The following is a 23,818-nucleotide window of genomic DNA, read 5'->3' on the forward strand; positions in this document are numbered from 1 at the left end:
TAGCTACAGCCTTGCTGGATGTTCTTACAGCTTCTCCAGTATCACTTAGCCAGCACACAAGGCCCGAGTCGTGAGTGGAGAGCCTGGTTGATGAGAGCCCTAGGCCTGGAAGTTAAGCCACTAGTCTGAGGTTAATGGGAAGCCATAGAGGGATTTTGAACAAATGGCAAATCGGTTGGAGTTCAGACGGGATGGAGATATGTGCTCCAGTGAGGAGGCTGTTGCAATATTTCATCCAGCATGTGTAGAGTGCCTTCTGGTGAATAAAGGAGGTCCTCGCCCTCAAGAGCCCACAGCCCAGCCACTTATGAACGGGCAGACATGCAGTTTTTCTGGCTCTTCCAGGAAAAACCAGTTTATTTTACAACTGATGGCAAGTCTGAAAGAATCCGCCCACTGGAACATCACTCTTGCTCCCCCTCTTAGAGGCCAATGACCTTGGGCAATTTGATTCTGTGCTTCAAACTTCAATTCCTACCTCTATAAAATGGGCATCAAAATAAAATCTGCCTCGCAGTCTTATTGGAAGCTTCCAAGGAGGAAAGAGGTATGTGGCCATGCCTGGAATGTAAGTGTCCTGTATGGATTAGGGATAGGGACCATGTCAGAGGGCAAGCTGGTAGAAAGAAGGGGGGGAGCATTTCTATCAAGTCTGTCAATGAGTAGGAGGTGCAGACAGAACAGAGGGACATTTGAGAAGGAGGTTGATTTTCCTCAAGACGGTACTATGGGGTCGTTGGTCTGGTCATTGCCCCAGTGTCTTCCATTTTCCCAGCCAGCCAGAGATAGCCCTATACACACTTTCCATTGCACCTAGAGTCTCTTCTACGCAAATCTGATCATGTCACACTCCTGCTTTAAGGTAAGTGGTTTCCTATCCTCTTGGGATCCACCCTTGGTTTCTCTCTGTGGTCCATGGAGCTTCGTGTGGCCTGACCTCTGCTGTTCTCTGACTTTATTTCTCCTCTTGGATCCATCCATGGGACCTGCTCCCTCCAGGCGCCTGCTCTTTGTCCGTTCTGTTTTCTTTGCTTGGAATGACTTTCATCACTGACCTTTCCCCCAAGTGCATCCCTCAGACCTCAAGGAAGCTTGGCCTTTACCCCTCCTCCATTGCACCTTGCCCTGAGTTCACAGATCCTCTCGTTTTTCCTTTGTGGTACCTCTCACGGATACAAGCGTGCATTTACTCATGAGATGATTTAGTTATTGCCTTTTCTCCTGGTTTGTGAACTCACAGAGGCAGCAGCCACAGCCATCTGCTCACTGCTGAGTTCCTGTCTCCTGGCATGGGGCTAGCATACAGTAGGTGCTCAATCAGTGCTGGCTGGCTGGTTGGACAAAGGAAAGGATGGGCAAAGCACAGAAGTCATTAGGAAAGAAGGACCTACTATGTGTACAGAGCTGAGTCGAGCAGGGAGATCTGGAAGGGTGCAGTGAGGGGGGGCAGAGGCCAACATTGGTTCCTGTAACCCCAAGAGGAGGGGACTCTTCCCCATGTCTGAGGCAGAGACGTCTGGACCCACTTGCTTGGCCCACACACAGCTTGGTTGTGTGACCTGGGCAAGTCCCCTAGCCTCTCTGGGCCTCAGATCCCTCATCTAGGAAGTATCATATAGCTGCCCTCTGCATTGTTGGAGGTTGAGGGGAGCGATTAGGGGCAAAATGTCAGGCCCTGTGCCTGGCACCCAGTCTGTGCTCAATAAATGTTCATTCCCTTCCTGTTGCAAATATACATGTAGTCCATCAGGAGAACATGCTTCTCATAGGGTTTGGATCTCTCTTCACATTGGCTAGGAGGCTTTAAAAAACAAATTGACACCATCTTTTGAAAAATTGTGTACGTGAGAAGAGAAAAGAAAGGGAAGGGAAGACATTTCTTTGTGAATTTGATTTCATGGGAAACAATGTGTGAGGGAGCAAATCCTTGTTTGGGGCCCCATAGCACTGACTGTGAAGAAAGCATGATGGGAGTGGCCAGTGGACCACGGCCAGCTCCTGCAGCTCGGGGGACAGGGACACAGCCAGCGTCCCACCGTCAGTGTCACCCCTGTGCATTAACTGTGCTCAGTCTCTGTGGAAAAATAGCTCTTTGGTCATAATGGGACCCTGCGGAGGATGAGAGAGGGGAGGGGAGGAGACATGTCTAGGGGGGTGAGTGTTGGACATATGAAGTGTAAACCTCCTCTACCTGAAAGAAGCTGATAGAAAAGCAGGGGAGGGACCCACACACAAAGGAAACAATGAGGGTTTGTTTTTCCACAGCTTGGGTGAGACCGTGAGTCAGCGGGCGGATCAGGAGGGGGGAAGGTTCCAGCTGGAGACACTCAAAGCAGCACTTGGTTGTCTGAGGGAGACTCCCGGGGGCTGGCCTCAAAGCTGTGTGTCCCTCTGTGCTCCTCCCACGCCCCCAGCACGATTCAGTTCTACAGGAAGCACTGACCCCTTCCTGCTACACCATTCATGTCAGAGAAAGGGAGCACCTACTTCATGCCCCACCATGTGACATGATAAACACTTGGCTACTCAGTGTCTCATTTAATCCTCACAGCAGCCCTGAGAGGTAGGGAATAGTGTACCTCTTTCGCAGAGGAGGACAGGGAGGCTCAGAGGAAGTCAGGAAGTCAGTGTTGGGGGGAGCTCTGGAGGAGCTGTACAAACCTCCTTCAGACGATTTGACAAGATGCAGCAAAAGGCTTCAAAATATGCCTACGTTTGACCCAGTTGTTCCACTCTGGAAACAGGATTATCGTCAAGAGTCTCAACAGCTCAGCTCTGTGCAAGTCATTTGCTATAATGGTGACAAACTAGAAGCCATAGCTCAACCAGTGGGGATTTGTTCTGTTGTTGTTGTTGTTGTTGTTGTTTGTTTTTTTGTTTTTTTGTTTTTTTTAGGGGCAGAACTTGTTAAATAAACTCTGGTAATAGAATACTATGCAACCATTACAGATAATGGTTGGATGCTGTTTACCGGTGTTAAAATGTCCACAAATGGGGACCCTTGGGTGGCTCAGGGGTTGAGCGTCTGCCTTCAGCTCAGGTCGTGATCCTGGGGTCCTGAGATCAAGCCCCCCATGGGCCTCCCCCAGAAGGAGCCTGCTTCTCCTTCTGCCTATGTCTCTGCCTCTCTCTCTGTGTTTCATGAATAGATAAAATCTTTTAAAAAATGTTCACAAATGGCAGAGCCAAGATTTGAACAGTCTATGAAGTTCCCAAATTCCAGTACTAGCTCAACCACTCACCAGCTCGGTGACCTTGGGAAATTGGTCAACTCTCTGGGTCTCTGTGTTTTCATTTTAAAGTGGGGATAAATCAAGAATTCTAGAGCTTTTCTAGGAGTTGTAAGAAGTAGATGAGTTAATATATGTGAGCACGCAGAGTAGCACCTGGCACATAGCAAACAACCTGTGAGTGTTCACTATTATTAGATCTGTGGGCTGGGAAATTTAGAGCCATTATCCCTTCAAATATTTTTCTGTCCTACAGAATTACACATATATTAAGCGGCTTGAAGTTCTTCCACAGCTCACCGATGCTCTATTTTTCTTTGTAATCCTCTTCTCTTTGTGTTTCACTTCAGATAGTTTCTATTGTTATGTCTTCACATTTACTAATCTTCTGCCATTAATCCCACCCCGTGTGGCTTCTCCTACATCCTAGTTGTCATCTCTAGAAATTTGTTTTTCATCATTCAAGTCTCTATTTAACTTTTTAAACATATGGGATGCATTAAAATAACGGTTTTAATGTCTTTGTCACTAATTCTAACATTTGTGTCAGTTCCAGGGCAGCTTTCACTGACTGCTTTTCCTCCTTATTATGGGTTGTATTTTCCTGCCCCTTGGTATGCCTGAAAATTTTTTATTGGATGCCAGAGATTGTAACTTTTACCTTGTCGGGGACTGGATATTTTCATATTCCTGTGTTCTAGGGTGAAATCAAGTTACTTAGAAATAGTTGCATCCTTTTAAGTCTTGCTTTTAAGGTTTGTTAGACTGGACTGGGGAGCAAAGCTTAGGAATTAACTCAGTAGGGCTCATTATTCTCCACTACTCAGGTAGTAGGACCCTTCTGGGTGGCCTACTTGATGCTCTGCGAATCGTGAGCTTTCTAGACTGTCTGGTAAGAAGAGGCACTTTTCCTGGCCCTGCACGGGCATCAGGCACTGCTGCATCTAATCCTTCTGGGTGAGTTCTTTCTCTGGCTTGGATAGTTTGCTCACATGTGGGTACTGGTGTGTACGTGGCTGAGTACTCAAGGGGTCCCTCTGACTTTCCTGGGGTCTCTCTGTGTGCAGCTCTCTCCAGGCCAATACTCTGGTGGGGAAACTCTAGCTGCATTGACCCCCCTGGACTCTCTATCTGGCTCTTCAGCTCAGAGAGGCCATTGGAGTTTGCCTGGTTCCCTCACTCCTGGCACCCCGTGCCATAGCCTGGGACTCCTTCAAGGCAGGAATCTTGGCCGAATTTGTTTCCTGACACTTGGAGATCACCGTTCGTCTGTTGCTTCACATCCAGTGTCTTAAAAACTGATATTTTGTATGTTGTGTCCGGTTTTTGGTTGTTTCGTGCAGGAGGGTAAATCCAGATCCCATTACTTCATTGTGGCCTGAAGCAGTAGTCCTTGCATTAGCTATGGTTAATGGCTGTCATGAATCCTCATGCTCTGGTCCTTTTTCAGGGCCCAAGGTCTTTGGAAAGGCAAGACACAGAGAGCTAAAAAGTGCCTTGCCCAAGGTTGCATAGCTAGTAGGTGGTGGAGCCAGGATTAGTTCCGGGCTCCACTGATCCAGAGTCCCTACTCTCTGTTCAAACTACTGCCTTTGGGCAAGGCGCTGTCCAGAACCAGCAGTAATGGAGAAGAGGGGAGCAAGGGGAGGGTTTATGCTTCAAGTCCCAAGACTCCTGCTCACCAATGTGGGGCAGGGCTGGGACTGAAGGCCACACTGAGGTAGCACAAGGCCTTTGGGGGTTCTGGAACCCAAGTGAGCTGTCCTGCCTACTTACTCCATCCCCTGGACCCTGGTGGTATGGAGGGTCAGGAGTGGGGCCTGTCAGGCCTCAGCAATGGGAGTGGGGCTGCCCTGTGCAGGAAATAGGTGGAGACAAGAGCAATGGGAGGGGCCCTGGCCCCCACCTCTGGGCCCTGCATGACTGGGGGGTGGGACAAGGGAGAAGGGCCCTGGGCCGCCTCATTCTTCTGACTCATTGAAGCATCAGTGAATCTTTCTAAAAGACCATTTCAGGTGCTGTGGTCTTGGTGAGGGTGAGGCCAGAGCTGCTACCCTTCTTCCCCTGAGATGCTACCATATATATATTTTTAAGATTTTATTTATTTATTCATGAGTGACACAGAGAGAGAGGCAGAGACAAAGGCAGAGGGAGAAACAGGCTCCATGCAGGGAGCCTGATGCAGGGCTCAATCCCAGGACCCCAAGATCACGACCTGAGCCAAAGGCAGATGCTCAACCCCTGAGCTACCCAGGTGTCTCAGGATGCTACTATATTTGCCACTGCAGAGAGAACAGAGAAGAGGAAGAAGGGTGAATTTCCAAGATCATCACTTGGCTATGACTCCCGGTAGGAGCCCCTCAAGCCTAGAAGGAAGTCATGTCCTCTGGGCATTAGGGAATCTGCATCTATAGACACCCCTGGGCAAATGACCTCATCTCCCTGGACATCAGTTTCCTCAAATGTTAAATGGGAATAATTCCCAGGACAATTACAAGGATTAGATCTAACAGTTTATGTCAGCTGTCTAACCCGGGTCTGCTCCAAAAGAGGTGCCCAGGACCTATCTGTTGAAATCTGTTGAAAAAATGAAGGAATGTATTTGATCATAGAGCTGTGTCCTGCCAGTTCACCACCCCCAGGCTTGCCAATCTCAGTTCTTCTCCAAGGGGCACCTAGGCTTCCCTAAGACTGCTTCTCCTACCCAGTATCTCCCCTTCCAGCCTCACCCCCACCCCCATCCACAGGAGGCTGGGCAGTAAGGCCTCTGATTTTAGATCTGTCCCGAAAGCCCCACAGAGTCAAGAGGCTCCAGCCCGTGTTTGAATTCAGCAGTTTTACAAGCTGCCCCTTGGGACTCTGGGAGCCGGAAAGCCATTTTTTACATCATCGCCATAAAATGTTGTTTTGTTCCAATCGGCGCTACTGATGAAAACTATGATCCTAATTCTTGCGACACTCTTGTTCCTCTCAAAAAAGGACTGAGCACGTGAATCAGGTTGCTATTTTTCTAACTATAATATTATAGTTATATGCAGAAAACTCAGAAATGCATGAAGAAAAGAAAAACAAAGATTAGATAGATAGATAGATGATAGATAGAGAAAGAAAGAAAACTTTAAAAAGTCCTCCTTAGGCTTCGACAGTCCCTACTCACATTTCAGTGTGTATACATCCAGGCTTTTTGTCCTCTGCTGGAGTTGGGAAGGGGCAGTTATATTTTAATGAAGGTAGTTTTCAAACTTCAGGAAAGCATGCTCAGAATCAAATCTCTACAGTAAAGTGTATCTCCCATCCCTGCCCCAGTCACTCTGTTTGCACTCCCTGGAGGTAACCAGTGCCACACCCTCTTGTAGAGACATCCAGTCTATGCTTGTACAAGTGTGTGTGTGCATGCTTGTGTGAGTGCATGTGTGGGTGTTTGAGGTCAGCATGTACCTACTGTTCTGTAAAAGCCTTTTCCACTTAGCACCGTCTGGGATCTGTTCCCCTGTCAGTCAATGCACTACCCCCACACCCCCACAATGTTCTGTTGCATGGACCACCTTCGTTTATCTGACCAATTTCTAATTGTTGGACATTTCAGCTGTTACCAATTATAAATTGTCTTGACCATCCAGTGTTGTTAGGTGGATAAATGTTCGGTCCTCTGAGAGGGAAAATAGCTCCGATTTGCAGCATTTATCATTCCTGTGGTGTAAATATTCCCACCACGGTTGATTTCAAGCTGCTAAAATAGAACATCACTGAGTGAGCACAGTCCCTGAAAGCTGGTGCGAGCCGGCTCCAGCATACCCCCACCCCCCACCCGATGACCGTGGTACCATGGTGCACATCCCTAATTTTTTCCAAAATGAAATGGCTGCCAAAGCATATGCATAATCATAGCATTTTTATTTTTTTTTATTATTTTTATTTTTTTTATTTTTTTAATCATAGCATTTTTAATGAGAACACCAAATTGCCCTCCAGAAAGACACATGGCCTAAGGTGTCTCCCTCGGCCTAGGTGATGCCTGTTTATCTCACCCCACCCCTCCAACAATGGCTTTTATCAGGCCTTTTCATCTCGCCCATCTGCTAGATAGAGTACCAGTAGCTCATTGCTATTTTCATTTGCATTGCTTTTGGTGAATAACAAAAAAATTTCTGGGATCCCTGGATGGCTCAGCAGTTGAGTGTCTGCCTTTGGCTCAGGGCGTGATCCCGGGGTCTGGGATGGAGCCCCACGTTGGGCTCCCTGCATGGAGCCTGCTTCTCCCTCTGCCTGTGTCTCTGCCTCTGTGTGTGTGTGTCTCTCATGAATAAATAAATAAAATCTTAAAAAAATTTTTTTTATATGGGGCACTGAAATTTTATTTGGGCAACTGTAAGAACATTTCCTTAAGTCTCTGTGGATTAGAGGTATCCAGAAAACAATTTGGGAATCATGGCTTTGGTGCATTGCTTTGCTAATGGATAAGATCCAATAGGAGATCCGCTCACTCACCAAACAGCATCAAAGCTTTTCCCAAAGGCCACCTTGCTGTGCTGCTCCACCCCATCTTGTCCCAATCACCCACTCTCTGTGCCACCACCGCCCTCCTACCTTCCTTTCAGGCAAACGTGTCTGGAAATGCCAGAGCATTCACTTAGCCCTACTATGGCAATTGATGCTAGTAGGTAAGACCTGTGTTTAGAAAGAGTCGAGTTAGGCAGTAGGGAATACCCAAAGTACTCTACAGATAAAGCATAAGGGAGGTGTCCTGCAGGTGGCTATGTGGCCTAGGACAAGTTACTTCATCTTTCTGAGCCTCAGTGCCCTTACCTGCAAAGTCGGGGTGGAGGTGGGGTCATAATAGTATGGCCCATGCAAGATTACAATGAGACTTTTTTAAAAGATTTTATTTATTTATTCATGAGAAATGCAGAGAGAGAGAGAGAGAGAGAGAGAGATACAGGCAGAGGGAGAAGCAGGGAGCCTGATGTGGGACTCTATCCTGGACCCCAGGATCTGAAGGCAGACACTCAACCAACCGCTGAGCCACCCAGGTGTCCCTGCATTGAGAATTAAAGGGGTAAATGCATCTTGAGGGTTTAGCACAGGGGCTGGCACACAGTAGGCATGCAACAAATGACAATAATCATCCTCTCTACCTCACCCTCATCATCACATTGTCAAAGTGCTTTGTAAACAATGGGGTTCTATATGCATGGGAAGTGATAACACTATGATCCTTCATGTTTCCTCTAGCTATTCTGCTCTGGACCAAAAAGGTCACCATAGACCTCACCTGTTCATCTCAAAAGCCAGTCTTCCATGAAGTGGGATGGACCCTCTTTGGGTTCTTTGGATTCAACACCTTCACTTGACCAAACAAGACCATTCTTAGAGTGGAGTGGAAGTCTTCTTCTAGGAGCTTCCTCCAACAGGTAGGTCCTTTCTGATTTTGCTTGGGTAAAAGTGCCTTAATGGGGCTCCTGCCTCCTATATCTACCCCCCATCCCCAGCCAATTGTCCTGCCTGAGATAGCCTCATGAGTCTTTTAGGACGCAGCCTTTCACCAGTCCATCCATCCATCCATCCATCCATCCATCCATCCATCCATCCATTTTTCCATCCATCCACCCATCCCATTCATTCAATAAACTGCTTACATCTATTCTCAGCTATGATGAATAATCACAGAAATCATGTACTTGCCAGGGACTCTAATTCCAAGCAAACTTAAAAAACAAGAAATCCTTACCCTGACCTTCACAATCTGACCCCTGCCCATCTCTGATCACGTTACCATTCTCCCCTTATCTACTGTGTTCCAGCAACACAGTCAATTTCACTTTCGTGCCTACTCTAAGCTATTTTCCCACTCAGGGCCTTCTGTGCTATTACCTCAACATGGAGGGCTTTTATCTCTCTTCTTTGTCTAGCCTGTTTCTTTTCATCATTAAATTTCCAGATTAAATGCTATTTCCTTCAAGGGGACTTGCATTACCTTACCCCAACTGAAATTATGCCCTCTTCATTATGCTTCCCTCATAGTTTTTTCATAACATGTAAAGATGTATTTTGTTTTGTTTTGTTTTGTTTGTGTTTTTTACTCATTTAATGTTTGTCTTTTCTGCAAGATTTTAAGTTTCATGAGGGTGAGGACACTACTTGCTGTGTTCATGGTGGTGAGGCCAGGGCTTAGAATCATGCCTAGCAGCATATATCCTCAAGATGAATTTGAGGAATGAGTGAGGCAATATTTAGCCAAAACTTAGTGAGCAGTATTGAGCTAGGATTCCTTAAAAAACTGATTGTCCACCTTCCTTTCCAGATATTCTCAATTTACCCTGGAGGCAGCCAGATGGCAGCTGTTGGAATGGAGGCTCATCACTGGGACTTGGGTTGTAGACTTGAGATGTGGATTGACAAAAAAGCTTTTCTGTCAATGTGTAGAAAGGAGGGATAAAATGGGAAGCCTCTCCTGTGTCTACTGCAAGAATGTTGGTTATGATAAAGCGTCCATACTTGTGAGAACCCTTGGGAGAGATTCTTATCTTAGAACAGTGAATTAGATGTTAGTGAACAGTGAACAGATGAATTAGAGCCAAGGCTCTGAATTTAGGTGTTCTGTATTCCAATCCTTGTTCCACCCTCTGTTTAACCACGGGCAAGTTGTGAGCTTTTTCTTCCCCATTAGGGAAGATAATAATAGTGCCTCTCTTGTATAGGTGTATGAGGAGTAGTAAACACCCAGTTGATGCAAACTACTATTATAAGTCTCTGGGGCAACTGGTTTGTTCAAATGGCGTGATTGTTGTGGTTTATGTCACTGATCAAATTTCCCTTTTCACACTGGCTGCTAGGAAGTTCAACATCAGTCTTGTGAACCAACCACAGCAAATTTCAAATGTGCTTTTTGTGAATGGGTGGTATTCATGGATCCATTTATTATCATTTGTTTCTTGCTCTACTATTTGTGTGTGTAGCTCGATCTAACTTACATGTCCTCGAAATTGCCTTTTATCCTTCTAGTAAGAGATCTGGTATCTTGGATGAGAAGATTCTGCTCACATGTGGCTATTTCATCTCCTTAGTGAGACGGTGGGTTCCTCAAGAGCAGGGATGGTCTCCGAGGCACTTTTTGACTCTCCCCTCCCCCCACAGTTAAGCTGAGTGGATGAGTTGATGAAATGTTAGAAGGCAAAGAACTCAAATATGCTCTCTGCCTTAGCCATAGGAGAGGAAATAGCTGACCCAAGATATCTCTGCTCTCTCAAATGTCTGTAAAACTAAAGGTCAGTGGCCAATGTGCCAATTTCCTGTGCTGCTTGGCCACAGACGTGTTAGATCAGAGGGAGACTTCGTGGTCTGAGAGCTGCCTCACTGGCTGCTGGCATGAGGATTCAGACTCCATTTTCTGGAGTAGCAGAGATTGCACTGGCTCCCCCACCAACATCTGTGTCATCCTCTTCTTTTTAGATGCACATAATGCAGATCATGTATTTTATATCTTCTCATGAAAAATTGCACATTTGGGCAACTCTGGGCCCCCAGTCTCACATGGCAACCATTGGTGCCCTCTTCCGATGGGCATAAATCCTGGAGTGTTATGCTGATTCCCTGCTGCCGGCTCTACCTCATCCACCTACATCCTTTGCCTGACCCTGGGGGTGACTGAGGCTGAATCCTGGGTGATGGTGACATTTATGATTCTGAGACCCAAGCCTCCTTTCTTGCCTCCCTGGAGGCCCTCTGCTATCTCGTGCAAACTTGGAGGGCCCTCATGCTCTTAGGGACCCTTGGTTTTCCCATTTGTAAGTTGCAGTCCCCTCTGTGGCAACTTCATCCCCCTTGGACGCCCATCCTCACCCCACCCCATTCACCCAAATCTTTCCCATTCTTTAGACTTGAACCATCTCATCCCCTCCAGAAGGGTATGTTCATGTGCCCTCATGTTGTTCTGTAATTATTACCCGTGGTCCTGCCACGTACCCATTGACCTGCACACACGTGGGGCTCAGAACACATTCATGAATGAGTGAGTGGGAGGGTGAACCGATACACAAGCAAGTAGATTCAAGTTGTCTGAGCTCACATGGGCCCAAGAAGCAGAACCCAAATTTGAAAGCAGGACTCAGAATCCTGTGCTCACCTATAATATCACTCGGCCAGGGTCTGGACCACCCACTGTCCTCCTATCTCTGCAGAGCTAGGCTTTGCCCACAGAGCCACTGTGAGCCTGGCCACCCTCACCAAGCTGACGTCCAGGGGAGGAGGACATCCAAGCACTAAGACCATCACGCAGGGCTCTGCCTCATTGGCTGCCTAGCCTGAGAGGAGCCTCTGCTTCTCCTCTCCCGCAGCCTCTCCCCCGCCACCCCGTTCCCTCCCTGCCCACCCCGCTGCACCCCCCTCACCCAAGCCTCTCTCTTTAATTGCTGTTCCAGGGAGCAGGAAGACTGTCGCATTTGTTGCATCTGTTTCTCTGGAAGACTGGGAAGCCGCATTAAAATATGTGCTCTGTGGGCGTTTGGTAGGCTGGGACCTCTCTAGCAGCTTAATAATTGGGGGAAAGAGCTGAGACAGGAAGAAATGGGTGGGACAGACTGACAGTGAGATAAGGAGACACTCAGAGGGAAATGGAGACACAGAACACAGAGAGTGACAGAGATTCAGAGAGAGAGAGAGAAACAGGTAGAGGGAGAAGCTGGAGAGAGACAGGAAGAGGGAAAGGGAGGGAAACTGAATTTGTGGCCATCACCACCTTCCTCTGGTTTTCAGTGTTTCTCTAACTGGCCCTGGGTTTATCCTGGATTTATGAGGGTTTCTCCTGCCCATCTGCAGTGCCAGGCCGACAAGATGCACACTGTGGTTATTTCTAGGAACAATGGCAAAGTGCTCATGGGAACCCTGCTGGCCAGGGATGCCGAGGGCCTGCTGCCCCTTGCCCAATTTCTCTAAGGAGCCTGTAGGACTCATCCACCCCTTTGAGAGGCCCGGGCTAGGAAATAGGCCTCTGTGAGCCAGGCTGGTTGCTGGCAGCAGCCTGTTCTGCTGAGGAGGGCCAGGGCATGAGTGAGGGACAGCAGGGCTGAAAGACATGTGTGAGTCTACGGGATTGAAGGTGATAGGTAGGGAAGTCGAGGTGCAGGCCAGTGGCTCTGGGACAAAATGTTCAGTGAGTGCAGATTCTGCCCCAGGAGGTAAGTTCTCAACCCCACCCCCACCCCCCAGCTTACAGATGGAGTAATGGAGGCTGAGAAGGGAAGGGGCTTGCCTGAGGGCACACAAACAGGGAGCTTTGGGAGGATGCAGAATAGGTGTTTGACCACTGGCCCCCAGCAGCCATTTCCCGGCTCCCTCTCTTAGTAACTTCTGTTTCTATTTAGGGATCCATGTGGCTTGGGAAGCCAGCTCATTCAGGGTGCAGGATGCTTCCATCTAAGCATGGGGACTCATTCTTCCCTTCTTGAGACAGTGGCTGGAGCAGTGGGCAGAAGGTAGTGTCCCAAGGATAATGATGCCTGGCCAACAGGCTTGGACTGGATCCTAAGGGGACAAAGGTGTCTCAGAAGGATCCTAAGCAGACACTAGAGAGGGGCATAGGGGTCAGGCCAGTGTCTAGGAAATAAAAGCAAGCTTCTCCCAGAGCATCCATAGCAGACAGTGTGTTGGTGACTTCCCTCCGACAATAGTTAAAGCCCAGACAGGCATAAACATATATGTCTTTTCCTTATATAGAGAGAGTTGTACTTCTACAACTTGCTTTTTTAAAAATAGTTTTATTGAACTAGAATTCACATATTATAAAATCTACCCATTTAAATGTATAATTCAGGGTGCCTGGGTGGTGCAGTCTGTTGAGTGTCCAACTCTTGGTTTTGGCTCAGGTCATGATCTCAGGGTTGTGAGATCCAGCCCCGTGCCAGGCTCCTCACTCAGCAAAGAGTCTACTTGAAGTTCTCTCTCTCCCTCTCCTTCTGCCTCGTCTGCTTATGCTCTCTCTCTTTCTCAAATAAATAAATATTTTAAAAAATAAATGTATAATTCAATGGCTTTTTGTATATTCAGAGTTGTGTGACCATTGTCTTAATCAGTACTCTAAAAACTCTGTACCCCTTAGCCATCAGTTCTTCTGTGCCCCCACCCCTGTGCAACCACTGGTCTCCTTTCCATCTCTCTAGATTTGCCTATTCCAGACATTTCAGGTAGATGGAATACTAGTCTATGGTTCTTCATGACTGGTTTCTTTGACTTATCATAATGTTTTCAAGGTTCATCCATGTTGTAATATGGATCGATACCTCTTTCCTTTTTGTGATTGAATAAATAGTCCATTATATGGCTATACCACATTTTATTTATCCATTCTTAAATTGGTGGACATTTGGTTTTTTTCTACCTTTGGCTATTAGGAATAAAACCACTAGGAGCATTCGTATACAAGTTTCATTTCCTCTGGGTATGTACTTTGGAGCAGAATTGCTGGGTCATATGGTGTCTCTTTGTATAACTATTTCAAGAACTGCCAGATTGTCTTCCATAGCAGCTGCACCATTTTATATTTCCATAAGCAATGAAGGAGGGTTCTAATTTCCTGAATTCCTCATCAATACTTGTTATTATCTGTCTGATTACAGCCATCCTAGGTATGAAGTGGTATCTCACTGTGGTTCTGATTAACAATGGACTTTTTTTTTTCCACTTCATATATCCTGGAGGTGTTTCCCTGCCACAGATCCATTTCAACCTTTGCATTACCTATACAGCATTTCCCTATAAGACATATCTTATCTTTTTAAAAGATTTTATTTATTTATTCATAAGAGACACACACACACACACACACAGAGAGAGAGAGAGAGAGAGAGAGGCAGAAACACAGGCAGAGGGAGAAGCAGGCTCCCTGCAGGGAGGCTGATGAGGGACTCAGTCCCAGGACCCCGGGATCACACCCTGAGCCAAAGGCAGACGCTCAATCACTGAGCCACCCAGGCCTCCCAAGATATATCTTATTTAACTACTCCCTTATTGATGACACTTGGATGATATCCTGTCTTGAGGGGGCAATGAATACCTCCAGGGCAGGGGAGGGATCCTAAGTTGGTTCTGCCTTGGCCCCTGGGGAAGTATTTGGAGAAGACCTCCTAGCCCCTGGCTGATATCTTCTCAGTGGTGTGGAGAGGGCTCCCTGCTGAGTTCTAGCCCTGGCTCTGCCCCTGATCTGCTGTGTGACCTTAGGGCAAGTCACAGAACTTCTCTGGGCCTGCTTCATCCCACCTGTGAAAATCAAGGCTTGGAGTAAGTCCTCTGACACTCTGCCTTCCTATCCATCCTCTCCTTACTCACAATCACCCCCATTCCCTTAGCAGCTGCACTAAAAACATTTTTCCTTGCCATGTCTATCATAGATGCTTTGCTATATTTCATGACCTTATTTACCTCTCCCAGCAGTCTTGAGACACAGACCCAACTTGGTTTAGGGTCTGACTGGAGGCTCAGAGAGGCTAAGTGACCAGCCCATGGACACCCAGAAGGTATGCTGTGTGGTCAGTCAGAGCCAGGCTTTGGTCCTGGTGCCTCAGCCCTGGTTCTGCAGCCTCCTGGGCAAGTGACCTTGGGCCGGAGACATGGGGAATCAACCTCGAGTTCCCCTCCGTAAAGACCAGATGACAACTGTTCTGGGAAATCTCTGCCTGCCCCTCCAAACCCACTCAGCACCATGCTCTGAGCCCCAGAATTTGACCTCCATCAAGGCATGGCCCAGGCCCCTGCACCCTCTGACTCCTGGTTGGTTGGCCAACAGGAGGCTCCGGGAGAGCTCAGAGGGTGGCAGGAGAGAAACGCAGGAGTATTTATCCCCAGCTCTCCATCCTTGCAGGGGGTGATAGTGGCTGCATTCATTTAAAGGAGGCCACAGCTCCTGTTCACCTCCCCACCTTGCCTTGCCAGGCCTGTGAATGTAACAGCTCCCCACAGCTAGCAAGCCCAGTGACTCCTCCTCAGTCTTCCCTCTGCTGTGTCCCTGACCAATTCAGTGACTCTCCTCCCACAGTTATGAAGAGGATTGAATGAGAAAATGATCCCTGTTTGTCAGTCCCATTCCCTGTATCCAGAGTGCCCTGCCCACCCAACACCTGCCTCTTCTGGTGGCTTAGACGTAGGTGTTCCTATTGTTCTCTGCCTCTTCCTTTGCCCATGAAGCAGCTGGCTACTAGAAAGTTCCAGAACCCAAGGATTCTACCAGCCTTGAATTTCAGCACCAGACTTCGTAATCACCAGATCTTAGTTATTGGAAAGAACCTGGACTGAAAGGCTTGATTCCAGGGGACGAAACTGCTCCTGGGGCTGAGCAGACTGCCCACACAATGCATCCCCCACCTGCCTGCTCATAAATGACACACCCCCACCCCCACAGTGCACATATCATACCCCATACACGTGAAACATCACACACCCTGCACCCAACACACATACCTCTTACATTCTCAATAACATCACACAAAACACACCTCTATCCATGACACACACACACCTGGGGAATCATCTACCTTCGCCCCCACACAGGCATACACCCAGGCCTGGCCTCCTGCCAAGGACACCGCATAGGAATAGGCTGGGGAAAGTCCAGTTCTGGATGCCTAGAAAATTAAGTTCAAGGAGACCAGCCCAGCCCACAGGGCTGGTATGCATTTGTGTGTGTGTGCATATGCATGATGGGTATATGCATGTGTATGTCTGATGTGTGTGTATGTGTGTGTGTCCAGTGAGTGTGTATGTCTGGGCCATGTGTGTGTGGCCGAGATGTGCATGTATAGGAGGCCACCTTTAGGCCTTACCTGGCAGGGGCGGGGGAAGCCACAGTGAACCTGTAGGCCCAGAATAACAAAGGCAACCCCTGTCTACAACCCACCCAGGACAGACAATTCCAGCATTGTGAGTTAGGAAAGGCCTCACCTGAAGAGGCTGGGATTTACTCACCTGAATGCCCCTGTTGGTAGAGGAGAAGCAGAGGGGACAGTGGACCTGTGCCTAACATCCTCTGGGCCACCAGCTGTAAAGGCACCCCTCCTCCTGGCTGACAGGCAGCCCACAGGACCCAGCTCGGTCAAAGGGTGTGTGCTGGACCTCAGTCCCATTCGCCCTCATGTCCAGGCCACATCGTGGCCCTGACAGCTCCTGCTTGCTGACTGGGCATAAGCAAGCCACTTCATCCTGAGCCATGGTTTCTTCATCTGGGAGGTGGGGAGAACCAGCTGACCACATAGTCTTGCAGAGATGATGTTAAAAGATGGAGTGCCTGTCAGAGCCCAGCCCCACAGCAGGTGCTCAGGAATTTAGGGCTGGCTTTCTCTGAGACCCCTCAGGGCTCTGCGATGCACAAAGTGGGAAGACACTGGGAAAGGATTAAACCTTGCAGTCAGAAGAAAGATGTCAAGGATGCTGCCTACAAGTGGAGGACTAAGAGCCCAAGCAGCAGAGCCTTCACCAAGGGGCGCTGGCCTCCCTGCTTACCATTCCAGTGGGCATGCTGGGAAGAAGGGGGCAGAAGCAGCCGATCATGTGCCAGACCTCTACTAGCACGTGGGCACCTCCAGTCACTCACAAAACCCTGGGGAAAGGTATGATCACTCCTGTATTACAAATGAGAGGAAGCTGAGCCGAAGAGAAGGCAAGTCCCTTCTGGCCACGCAGCAGGACCCAGGAGTTGGTTGTGTTAACCAGGTGTTTCTGAAGCTTTGATACCTGGGGCCTTGCCATTTTGAGCATGAAGAGATTGTCCCAGCAAGGACTAGCATTTTCTAGGATAGTAAACCACTCACCTCTGGCATGCCTTCCATATCCAAGCTCACCAACCTCACACCCACTGCTTCACCACCTCTCACACCCAGGGCCTCTACCCCTGCCCTAATATCCTGGGGCCAGGTACCAGGCCGCAAAGGCAGGCCCCTACACCCCAAGGCCTGCTGGACTTATTCAAACTAGGCAATCCCAAGCCTGTTTACTGTGCTTTGCCCATTCCTTCCTCCCATAACCCCCAGAAGGGCTCTTGCCCACATTTTCCCTTGTTCCTCTCTGCCACATGACAAGCCCTGGACTCCCCTGGATGGCCCTGCATGGCATGGCGCGTCCCCCTCCTCTTTGGAACTATGAGTAATCACAACCTAGCTTTTCAAGGGCAGCCATCTCCTGTCTGTTGTTGCTACACCTGAACAGTAACAAAACCTAATTTTAAAACATCGATAATGGGGCAGCCTGAGTGGCTCAGATGTTTAGCACCATCTTCAGCCCAGGGCCTGATCCCAGAGACCCGGGGTCGAGTCCCGCGTTGGGCTCCCTGCATGGAGCCTGCTTCTCCCTCTGCCTGTGTCTCTGCCTCTCTCTCTGTATCTCTCTGTCTCTCATGAATAAATAAATAAAATCTTTTAAAAAATAAAAATAAAACATCGATAATGGCTCATTTCCAAGATCTCATGTCATGGCCTCACCACACTGCCTGGGTTCCTTCTGGGTTCTTTGCCCCAGAAGGTGGGGGAGGGGGTGCTGCTCCTGGTCTTTGCCTCTGTGTGAGGCCGGGGAGGGGGGGCTGCTCTGTGTGATGGCTTCCTGCAACTCCATCTTCTGTCCTAATTCATCGTGGTTTAGATGTCTGTGTCTCCTGAGGCTATCCCCAGAGCCTAGTTCAGGACTTAAGCTGTCTAATGTCTCCCTCCTCCAAAAAACATAAACCTCATAGGCGTGGGACATAGAAGCATCTGTACTCTGCCCCAAGCCCATTCCTTCATCTGATCCTATTAGCCACTCTCTGGAGATAGTCTGGTTTGGATTTTTGTGCCCATCTTACAGAGATGGAAACAGAGAAGTGATGAGCCTCCTCACGGCCACATGGCAGGCCAGAGGCAGAGCAGGGATTTGAATCCTGGCCTGAACCTCTGAAGTCTGTGGATGTTTTCTTGGCAACTGTGCTTCATGATCTTGTGTTCCAGCCTGCTCACTGCAGGGGACAGGCTTGTACTCAGCCATTCTATAAACGATAAAAGCGAGAGGCCAGCCAGGCCACAGGGAGGGGACAGGAGGATGAGCCAGGGCTGGGATACTGGGGAATGATGCACCACAGGCCTTTGAAATAAAGTTGAAAAGAAGACCTGATTTATAAATGTATAAATAGAAAAAAAAAAAATCCCAAGTAAAACAACAGCTGTCCTGCTTTTTTTTTTTTTTTTTTTTTAAGTTTTTGGCCATTCTTGAAAGCAAGCTGGTGGGGGATGCTGCTAGCTTTGGAGGTTCCCTACTCTGCCCCCTTCCCTGACCAGAGGAAGGTCTCCTGTCCCTCCTTAGACTCACTCTCAGAGAAGGAACACCCCCAGTGGATCCCAGGGTGCATCCTGCAGTGCTTTCCTGAGCTGCCCCTCCCTGGATTTCGAGGCACACATAAATGAATGGATGGGTGGATGCAAGGACAGAGGGATAGTTTTTTCCAAGTCTCCTTCCTAGCGAGATCCTCCCTGGTCCCCTCAAGTAGAATTGCCACTCCTCCTCTAGCCTGGTGGCTCTCCACCCACGTCTCTGCCCTCTTCTCTTTCTAGTGCCTTCCACATCCTAAAGGACTTCATAGACCTTGTCTCTCATCATTGTTGGCCTCCTGAATTCACGCGGAGGCCCCTTGAGGGCGGCGATCTTGGTCTCTTTCACCCGCCCGCTGGGCCACGCACAATGTGAATGACCGAATCTTTTGTAGAGCCCGTCCTCCAGGACTTCAGGTGGTCCTCCCTGCCAAATGTTCTCAACCACCCCATTCACCAGGCTGTCTGCCTCCCTCCAGAGCTGCTCTCCTAGGCCCCACCTGGAGTAGGGAGCTGGCTGCCACCCTCCTTGCCTTCCTCTATGTCTCCTCCCACATCCAAACCAGCATTTGGCCTCCAGAACGTCCCTCAGACCACCACCTCTCTCTATCCCCACTTGGCTGCCCACTGGCCTCCCTCCCTCTAGCCCACGCTCAGCATCCTTTCTGCAGCCAGAGTCCTGTTTGGAAGATCCAGATCTGGCCTGATCAGTCCTCTGATCAAAACCTTTCTCCCTCCCAGAAGGAAGCCCAGTTCCTTAACGTCTTTGCAAAGACCCCTGTGGCTGCCCCCCACCCGGAGCTTGCCACCCCTGGACTTAGTCCATTCCCGCTTTCATCTCACTGCTGAGCCTTTACCCATGCTGTTTCCCCTTCAAGGGTATCTGACTCCCACTTATTCTTGGGTCCAGATGGCTTCTGCTCCAGGAAGCCTTCCTCCACCCCCAGCTCAGTAAATACCACCTCAGCCCTAGAAATTTACAACCTGTTCATTTTCCTTGGTCTAGCTGTGGGTTCTGTGGGGCAGGCACCCCACCTTTTTTGTCCCTTTCTGCAGCTGCTGACCTACCTTGTACCTGCTGCATTGAAGGGGCTCAGGTCATAGTTATGACCTAATCAAGATGAAATCAACTGAACCGAACTAAATGAATCCAATGTAAGCAATTGACTTAACCTGGAATTCCAGATAGTGATAGTCAGCAGTTTTTAATTCTCATGTTGGATCCTCATGGCATCCAAGACCCCTGCTTCATTTACAAATGAGGAAACTGAGGCCCAAGGGTAGTAAATATCAGAGTTCAGTCTACATTTTCAAACTTCTTTATCCCAGTACAAGATTGCTTGCTTTCTTTCTTGAAGACTATGGCTGGAAGGATCCGCTGCTCTGCCTGGCTTTAGGAAGAACTTGAGGCAGCATGAGGAAGGAAAGAAAAGCTCAGAGAGGTGAAGTGACTCACCTAACATCACACAAGTAGGAGGCAGTGGAGCTGGGATTAAAACTGAAATCTGTTTGAGCAGAGTCCCTCCATGGGCTGTAAAACAACAGTCCTATCAAGGCACAGGAGGTTGACCTAAAATAATATTATTCAGAGATTCTGCCTTCAGTCCATGTAGACTTTCCAGCACAAGTTACGTCCAGGCATGGATAATGGTGAGAGGCAACTCACCTGCTTGCCTGTCTGTCCACTTCTACCCCTCAAACCTAGGCTCAGACAACTTCAGAAGCTTCCTGGGTATGTACAAGGCAGCCAATATTTGTCTGATGTCCCAGTGAGGCTAATTTAGGACAGAGATGTTTTTTTCTTTTCTTTTAACTTTAAATAGATAAAGAGCTCTTACAGACAACCCAGTAGAAAACAGAGCAAAGAACATGAACAGGCAAGTCACAAAATAAGACACACCTAATAAAAGCACGAAGACAGGATCGATTGCACCAATAATTTTGTAGATGTAAATTAAAATTTCAACCAGATTTCATTGTAAAGCCATCAAATCAGCAGAGATTAAAACCAGAATTTGTAAACTCAGAATCTACAAAAGCCAGGCAGGTCTCTCGAATGGAGCAAGAGCTGGGAAAGATCATAAGGAACCAACTTCTGGAGGGAGCAGGCCCCTGGCAGCTGTGATTATCCCCAGGAAGATTTGAACAGCCAGAATTTTTTACTTGTCAATCAGTCAGAAATAGGATTTTTATGAGAATGTGATTTCTTTTTTTATTATTGGTAGCTGCTTCTAAGTTAGACACAGTAAATTCTACTCTTAAAGTAATTGGATAAATGCTCAAAAATGCATGTATAAGAAAATTTATAGCAGCACTATTATAGTGAAAGACCAAAATCAACCAATGTCAAGCAACAACTCATTGGTTAAGTAAAACAGGAACGTTCCCACAATGGAACACTAAGAAGACCCTAAAATGTTGGATGTGTCCCATTGGGTTCATATCCACACCACAGGTCCCCATGGTAGATAAGAAAGAGGATTGTCATTTCAGCAACTGAAAGCTTTAGATTTATCAAAATCAGACTAGGTCTCATTCACAAAAAGCAGTTACAAGATAAAACCACTCAGGTTGAATATGATGAAGAAAGAGTCTTCACAAGAAACCATTTCTAAGTGACCTCAATACCAGGTATATACTCTGTAGATAAAGCATTCAGAACTAACACTCACCAAGATGAGTTTGTCAGGCCATCTACTAGTAGGAAGATAATGTGAACAAGTGTCCCTTTGAGAAAAAGATTTAGATAGTAAGAAAAATCTAAATTAATCAGGTTTGTTGGGGACAAAGATGGGGATGCTTCTCAATACAAAGGGTAGTGTGGATAAGAAGCTCTATACCACATTTTCTTTACCCAGTAGAGGATGGACACCTAGATTGTTTCCATGTCTTGGTTATTGTGAATACTGCTGCAGTGAATGTGGGAGGGCAGGTATCTCTTTGAGATACCAATTTCATTGCCTTTGGATGGATACCCAGAAGTGGAATTGCTCATATGGTAGCTCTATTTTCAATTTTTTGAAGAAACTCCATACTGTTGCCATAGTGGCTGCATTAATTTACATTCCCACCAACAGCGTGCAAGGGTTTCCTTTTCTCCATGCCCTGTCCCACACTTGTTATTCTTGTCTTTTAGATAATAGCCATTCTAACAGGTATGAGGTAATATCTCACTGTGGTTTTGATTTGTATTTCCCTGGTGATTGTCAATTTGAGCACATTTTCTTTTTTTTTTTTTTTTTTGAGCACATTTTCATATATCTGATAACCATTTGTATGTCTTCTTTGGAAAAGTTGTCTATGCAGGTCCTTCGCCCATTTTTTAATTGGGTTATTTGGAATTTTTTCTATTGATTTCTATGATTTTCTTATATATTTTGGATATTAACCCTTTATCAGATATATGGCTTGCAAATATTTTCCCTCATTCCATAGGTTGCCTTTTCAGTCTTTTGATTGTTTTCCTTTGCTGTGCAGAAGCTTTTGGCTTTGGTTGTCTATGCATTTGGTTTCATATCCAAAAACTCTGCCCAGACCAATGTCAAGAAGCTTTTTGCTGTGTTTTCTTCTAGTGGTTTTATGGTTTCACTTCTTATGTTTAAGTTTTTAAGCCTTTTTTTTTTTAAGATTTTATTTATTTATTCATGAGAGGCACACAGAGAGAGAGGCAGAGACACAGGCAGAGGGAGAAGCAGGCTCCATGCAGGGAGCCCGAAGTGGGACTTGATCCCGGGACTCCAGGATCACACCCCGGTCCGAAGGCAGGCTCCAAACCGCTGAGCCACCCAGGAATCCCTTTTTAAGCCATTTTTGAATTGATTTTGTATGTGATTCAAGATAAGTGTCCAAATTCATTCTTCTGCATGTGGATATCCAGTTTTCCCAGCACCACTTATTGGACTGCCTTTCCCTGTTGTATGTTCTTGGCACCCTTGCCAAAGATCAGTTGATTGTAGATGCATGGACCTGGTTTTGGGGTTCTGTGTTTCACTCCATGAGTCTATATGTCTGTTTTTAATGCCAATGCTGTACTCTTTGTTTATGGTAGTTTCGCCATATAGTTTGAAATCAGGAAGAATGGTGTGTCCAGCTTTGTCCTTCTTGCTCAAGATTGCTTTGGCTATTTGAGGTACTTCGTGGTTCCACACAAATTTTAGAATTCTTTTTATATTTCTGTAAGAATGCCAGTGGGATTTTGATAGGGATTGCATTGGCTCTGTAGATCACTGTGGGTAGCATGGACATTTCAACAATATTAATTTTTCCAATCTGTGAACATAGAATGTCTTTTATTTATCTGTGTCTTCTTTCATCTCCTTTATAATGTTTTATAATTTTCAGTGTATACATCTTTTATCTTTTTGGTTCATTTTATTCCTAAGTATTCTATCTCTTTTGCTGCTGCTGTGAAGAAGTTGTTTTCTTGCTTTTCTTTTCAGATAGGTTGTTGTTAATATATAGAAACATAACTGATTTTTGTAGGGTGATTTTGTATCCTGCAACTTCACCAAATTTATTAGTTCCAGCAGATTTTTCTTGTTGAGTCTTTAAAGTTTCCTGTATATATGATCATGTCATCAGCAAAATGAGCTAATTTTTTTCCTATTTGGATGCATTTTATTTCTTTCTCTTCTCTAATTGCCCTGGCTAGGACTTCCAGTACTCTGTTGAATAGAAGGGGTGAGAGTGGGTATCTTTGCCTTATACTGGATCTTAGAGGGAAAGCTTTTCATTTCCCCCCATTGATTATAATGTTAGCTGTAGGCTTTTAATATATGGACTTTATTGTGTTGGGGTAAGTTCTTTCTATACCTATTTTGTTGAGAGTGTTTATCATGAATGGATGTTGAACTTGTTCATCTATTGAGACAATTATGTAGTTTTTTTTTCTTTCATCCTGTTAGAGTGACTATTATCAAAAGGACAAAAGATAATAGCATTGGTAAGAATGTGGAGAAAAGGAAATCCCTGTGTACTGTTGATTAGAATGTAAATTGGTATAGTCATAATGGAAAACAGGATGGAGGTTCCTTAAAACATTAAAAATAGAAGTTCCTTATGATGCAGTAATCCCACTTCTGGGTATAAATTTGAAGGAAATGAAATCAGTGTCTCAGAGAGATATATGCACCCCCATGTTCACTGCAGCATTATTCACTATAGCCAAGATATGGAAACCACCTAAATGTCCATTGATGGAGTAAAGAATGGCATATATTTATAGAATGGAGGATTAGCCTTTACAAAGAAGGAAATCTTCCATTTAAAACAACA

The 23,818-nt window shown here is 46.7% G+C and overlaps 1 long non-coding RNA gene across 1 annotated transcript in view; it reads left to right on the plus strand.

Moving 5' to 3' along the window:
- Nucleotides 1–13,555, plus strand: part of LOC140598646 (uncharacterized) — a 32,789-nt gene extending 19,234 nt beyond the window's left edge. The window contains exons 2-3 of the long non-coding RNA XR_012001178.1: nucleotides 8,463–8,641; nucleotides 9,532–13,555. This is a non-coding gene — a long non-coding RNA (uncharacterized lncRNA). The remainder of the gene's footprint in view (nucleotides 1–8,462; nucleotides 8,642–9,531) is intronic.
- Nucleotides 13,556–23,818: the final 10,263 nt, after the last annotated feature.

This window comes from Vulpes vulpes, chromosome 4 (assembly GCF_048418805.1).
Source record: "Vulpes vulpes isolate BD-2025 chromosome 4, VulVul3, whole genome shotgun sequence".
In the NCBI taxonomy this organism is placed as follows: domain Eukaryota; kingdom Metazoa; phylum Chordata; class Mammalia; order Carnivora; family Canidae; genus Vulpes; species Vulpes vulpes.